Source organism: Schistocerca piceifrons, chromosome 7, assembly GCF_021461385.2.
Source record: "Schistocerca piceifrons isolate TAMUIC-IGC-003096 chromosome 7, iqSchPice1.1, whole genome shotgun sequence".
In the NCBI taxonomy this organism is placed as follows: Eukaryota; Metazoa; Arthropoda; class Insecta; order Orthoptera; family Acrididae; genus Schistocerca; species Schistocerca piceifrons.
The window spans coordinates 235,499,856-235,506,170 of NC_060144.1; the positions used below are offsets into that span (position 1 = coordinate 235,499,856).

The 6,315-nt window shown below is 38.4% G+C and overlaps 1 non-coding gene across 1 annotated transcript; it reads right to left on the bottom strand.

Moving 5' to 3' along the window:
- Nucleotides 1–867: 867 nt before the first annotated feature.
- Nucleotides 868–949, bottom strand: Trnas-gcu. Its single transcript has one exon. It is a non-coding gene; the product is annotated as a tRNA-Ser (tRNA).
- Between the last annotated feature and the right edge of the window lie 5,366 nt (nucleotides 950–6,315).

Consider the following 6,315-nt stretch of genomic DNA (forward strand, 5'->3'; position numbering starts at 1 on the left):
GTAACTTTAATGACTTTTAAATTATATCGCCGGCCGATGTGGCCGAGCGGTTCTAGGCGCTACAGTCTGGAACCGCGCGACCGCTACGGTTGCAGGTTCGAATCCTGCCTCGGGCATGGATGTGTGTGATGTCCTTAGGTTAGTTAGGTTTAAGTAGTTCTAAGCTCTAGGGGACCTCAGCAGTTAAGTCCCATAGTGCTCAGAGCTATTAAATTATATCAGAATATAATATAAAAGTTGCAATAAAGTAATACAATACGGTAATATTTGTGTTGTAATATGTACACACTGAGTGGTAGAAGCTGCAAGCTGTGAAGTCAACAAAGTACGAGATGTTCAATTTTAATGCCAAGATTCATCATAAATTTTAATCGCCTTTTGGTGTTGGGCAATTTAGATTTCTTCCGGCCGCACCCCACCCTTCCCCCCTCATAGATGATATGGCTTCTGTATGACACATTTTTAAGAGGCCGATTATTCAGAAATTGCTTTTCATTTTTTTTTGTCAGTGCATCTGCAAATGACTGCCTCTATTTTCAGACGCTTTTGAATTACTAACGTGAAGTTTTTGTGTCAGTTGACCGCAGTGCACCGGCGTGCTCTTTTCATGTCTGCTTCATGTCATGCGTGCTATTAACGAGTGGCTTTCAACTTACTCTCCTGGACACACTAGAACGACACCTGTACCAAACCGCATATTTGACGATGTAGTGAATATATAAGGAAATGATTAACCTGTAGTCGTGCGATTGTTTGTTTCTCTCTTCCACAATACCGACAATGTGGTTAGCAGTGGTTATTAGTTATATTTGAAATTACGTCGAGTGGTAGACTGACTTTTCAGCAGAAAACGGGAAATAAAATTTTCGACGAGGATGGGATTCGAACCCACGCGTGCAGAGCACATTGGATTAGCAGTCCAACGCCTTAACCACTCGGCCACCTCGTCCTATACTAGCAACTACTTATTTGTGGCATATTAAGAAAAGACCAAAACCCTTCCTCTTAACCATGTTATGGATACGCAAGGACTGTAGTATAATCGACGTTTGAACTGCCGTGGGCAGTATGTATGCGCATGCGTCGATGACCTGCCCGCCATTGGTCGGCGGCAGCTACGACTGGCAGCGCGCGCGCAAAGGCAGGTGGCTAGGCAAACAAGTCATGACGTTGTCAGCGAAACTGCTACACACATTTCCTTTATCGGCGCCACTTTCAGAGTTGTAATTAAGTAAAATTTTTTATTTTTATTCTTTTCTCATGCTTATCGTCGCAAAGCGAATTTTAGTCTGTTAAACAGGAAGGGCAATGTGATTTAAGTGTAACTACGTACGGGTACTGAGAGAACAGTAAGCAACGAAGAAATATAAGATTATTATTTATATGTATGTACAGAGTTTACGTTTATAAGACTGTATCCATAACAGGTAGCTTGAAGAATCAGAGGAAAAATTTTATATCCAAATGAGGGTTGTAATATGTAAAAATACGTATTCGTATAAGAAACTGACGACAAGCACAATAAACAGTGCAATCGTCATTCTATTTGCTGAGCTACACGTGGCAGAATGTAGGATTTTTACCGAATTGCCAAAAAATAGTGATATCTCAAAGGCTATGCAGACGTTGGTAGATTCACCTTCTAATCTTCGTTCAGAATTCGTACCGTTTCCTGTGACAAACTGAAGCTTTTAGAGCAGTATCATTCGTTCATATAGTATAATTATTTACCTTAATATTGCTCAATACATATGCGGCATGACGCTCGTAATTGGCTTAACAGGATCAGAAGGTAATATTTGAATGTTGGGTGAAACCGTTTCCATATATTCATGGTATGTCATGTTCTAGTGCCCGCCAAATTTGCTGTCATTCTCTACTTCGAACACCGAACATGATATTCAGCGTGTGGCAGCGTTATGGACTTAGTTGCCATTATATTCGTGGTTACCACGTATGTTCTAAGTGGAAAATAAAATTCTCATGTGAAATACCAAGTTTTACCAACGCTCTTTCTTCGATATTCCTAAGATCCGGAGGGGGATAGAAGTATTCATCATTGACCTGCAGGCAAAATTTTTTTGTAAATTTATTTTTGTGGTTTCCTGTGCGCAGTATTCGTTCTTCGGTGCATTTTGCATTATGTTGATCTAGAATATCAATACTTCTTCTTCGTCGTCTATGATTGGTGACTTGCAGTGCGGTTTATATAACTTATTAGAAATATCTAGAATTTTACTGGTGTTAACTGTGCGCCTATTAATGAGAAGCAGTAGTCATATACTAGTTCTGCAAAATTGTTTTGTCTATGGAGGCTGTGGAGCAAGAAACGGTTTTTACTTTTAGATGTTGTGTCTGAATATAGCAACTGATAATTCGATAACTAAGCTTTAAGTCATATCTATTCGTAAATTTTACTGTCGATGTAGTTTTTTTAGGCCTGTGAATTAAGTTATTAATGGCAAAGGCAACTGTTAAAGTTTCAGAAGCTTTTCGACTATCTCATTTATCTTCTTTTTCGTTAACACCGTCAGCCCTGGGTATCTTTGCAGAGTCTAGATAGAATAGGATGCCAGTGTCCAATGCGCAAATGCTCTTTTTAATTCCGAAATTATTTTCAAAAACATTGCCTGTCTCTCTCATCAATCGGTTAAATTAAGTCATTGTTTCTTTTTATACATTATAGTTAATGACTAAATGCTATGAATTTTGTTACACAAAAGAGCACGCTTTGTTTAGAATCTTGTGGTTATAGGTCTATTTTCTATCGACAGAAATGTAAACAATAATACAGAGAAAGAAAATCAGTCAGTTCTCGTGCCTGAAATTTAAATGGCGTGGTGATGTAGAAACGATCATAGTAAGAAAATAATCTTTTGCTAGAGAACTGAAATTCAATTAGAAGTTATGTTTTGACTTGTCGACGTAAGCCATTAAGCACATCATTTAGTTCTTAAAATTTTACATCGGATCCACTTCTTTCATCCTACAGCAATATTCTCGTGTTAATCTTACAGAATGATGACTCCATTTAAATCGAATATGATAACAATAATGACTTAACCTCAATCTATTGAATGCTTAAGAAATAAAGTGATTTGATTTGTCTCATGATTGAAAATGTTTTGTAGCGAGAAAATTGACTGGGACAACCTCAGATGTTTATTATGTCTTCTATTACTAACAACGACGATTTATACTGAAAAAATCTCAGTATCTTACTTACGAAATCATCAATACTGAAACTAAAGTTAGATACCTAAGAAAGCTAGGAAAAGAGCATTTGTCTGATCAATAGTCGGGTGATTGAACTATCACAACAAAATTATAAGTGGCAGCACAAAAATGGAAAATATTTTCAATAATCACATGTTAAACATAACAGGGAAATTGGTCAGATAAACCATGAAACAAATGTAATCCAGTATTTTCTACACAAACCTTCACTCAACGTAAGGTTTTGTAATGTGGCATGGTAAAAACGATCTCAGTAAAAAATGACCTTTTGCCACAGAACTGAAAATCAGATAGAAGTTGTATTCGTCGATGTAAGCCTTTAAGCACGTCTCCTTAAAATTTTATACCGAATCAGATTCTTTCACTCCACGGCAATATTCTTCCGTTAACCTAACAGGATGACGACTCCATTTAAAGCGACTACGATAGCAAGAATGACTTAACCTCAGTGTATTGAATACTTCAATAATAGTGATTTGATTTGTCTCATTGGAGAATTAGAGTAGACCAGTGGTCCCTTGGACCCAGACTCTTTAAAGAATCTAACTCCCATGTACAATACAACGTAAAAAGTCTTGATTAACTTACAAGTGAGTTAATGTGACAATACAGGCTGTTTCAAAAAGAATATACGTATTACAAAGTATTATTTTGTACAAACTGTCGATCGCTGCGCCTCAACTCGACTACTGGAGAAACGAATACATATGCAATTTTGTCATATGATGACATGATGGAGCCCGTGGCTGTTGTTTGAAGACAAATGTTGAAGGTGTTAGGACAGTAACCAGCCACAAATTTACTTTGAGTTCCTTTATTCAAAGGAAACCGTTACCTATTTTGAATCGTTGTGATTCATCATCAGACGGTTTACACGCTTTCTTTCTGACATTTTTAATCTATAAAAAACACACCAAATGTCAGAAAGAAAGCGTGTAAACCGTCTGATGATGAATCACAACGATTCGAAACCGGTAACGGTTTCCTTTGAATAAAGGAACTCAAAGTAAATTTGTGGCTGGTTGCAGTCCTAACACCATCAACGAATACATAGTCTAATTTATGTTAATAGCCGCTAGATGTGAGTTGTCTTCTGTTTTGCGTGGTAACCGTCATATGTTTAAAATGGCTACTCCGCAGCAGAAATCATTTTGTGTTCTTCAGTTTGCGAAGTGCAATTCCGTGATTACAGTGTAAAGACGTTTCAGGTTGAGGTACCATATTGATCCTCAGAATGGGTGGAGCATTCACAGACGGTATCGACGGTTTCTAAATACAGGATGTGTGTGTAAAGGAAAGAGTCATGGCCGCCCTCGTGTTCCTGAAGAAAATGTTGCACGAATTCAAACTGCTTTCCGAAGTAGTCCTTCAAAATCAGCCAGTCGTGTCAGTCTGGAGTTACATCTGCCTACAACGACAATTTGGCGTATTTTGAGACGTCGGTTGGTTATGAAGCCGTACAAGTTACAGCTGTTACAAGCTCTGCGTCCTGATGACAAACGCAAACGTGTGGCATTTTGTAACGAGATTCTTGATGCTATTGACAATGATAACACTTTTGCACAACGTATCGTGTTCAGCGATGAAGCGACTTTCCATGTTTGTGGACAGGTAAACAAACAGTGTTCGAATTTGGGGCCTACAGAACCCACATGCAGCCATTGAACATGTACAAAATTCGCCCAAAGTCAATGTGTTTTGTACAACACCCCGATCATCTGATTTGATCCATTATAAATGGTTTGTGAAAACCTGCGACTGTAGATACAATAGGTTTGTTTATAATTAAATAAATCTTCTGCTACCAGTCACGATTTTTCTTTATTTTACTATTCGCACGACGCGTTTCGAGAAATAATTCTCATTTTCAAGTGCGTTTTTTGATGTGTGTTAAGCCATTTCTTTTGATGTTGTCAGTGTGTGTGAGTCTGCTTCATTTTGTTGAGACTCTACACAAATGGACCATTAGAAAACTTAAAAGTCAACAAAATGAAGCAGACTCACACACACTGACAACATCAAAAGAAATGGCTTAACACACATCAAAAAACGCACTTGAAAATGAGAATTATTTCTCGAAACGCGTCGTGCGAATAGTAAAATAAATAAAAATCGTGACTGGTAGCAGAAGATTTATTTAATTATAAACAACCCCCGATCATCTGTTTATAGCCCATTGTTCTTTGATGGAAACACGGTTAACGGTCAGCAGTATCTCGGTATGTTACAAAACTGGTTATTTCCGAGGCTGCACGAAGACAGCTTCATTTTTCAACAAGACGGGACACCCCCTCACTGGAGTCACCAAGTGCTTGAATATATGAATGAAATTCTACCGAACCGTTGGATTGGTCGTCAAGGAGCTGGCGACTTAGCATGTGTCAGCTGGTCTACACGGTCACCGAATTTGACACTATCTGACTTCTTCCTGTGGAGTTTCGTTAAAGACAACGTTTATGTACCACCTCTCCCACAGAACCTGGAAGAGTTGAAGAACCGGATCTGTACTACTATAACATGAGTGACGAAGGACATGCTTGCCTGAGTATGGGAAGAATTTGAGTATCTATGTGATATTGTTCACGTCGCTGATGGAGGACATATTGAACATCTGTAATCTGAACTTGAGGTTCGTAAATATGTGTGTAAAGTTTCATATTCGTATGTCTTAAAGTTAAATAAATATATGCATTCGAAATACGTATATTCTTTTTTAAACACCCTGTATTTGAAGTTAAGCATGACAGCAAGAAAAAGTTTCGAAAAAGGTTCGAAATTATGTGTAAAGTTTTGGGGCAAAAAAAAAAAGGAAAGAGAGAGAGAGACATGGCCGGATGTGAATGTAACTTCGTACACATCTACACCCTTGAGGGAGTGGGAGAGATGCACTAGGTGGTCAAAAGTATCCGGTCACCCAAAAACATACGTTTTCCATATTAGGTGCATTGTGCTGCCATCTGCTGCCAGTTACTCCATATCAGCGACCTCAGTAGTCATTCGACATCGTGAGACAGCAGAATGGAGCACTCCATGGAACTCACGGACTTCGAACGCGGTCAAGTGATTGGGTGTCACTTG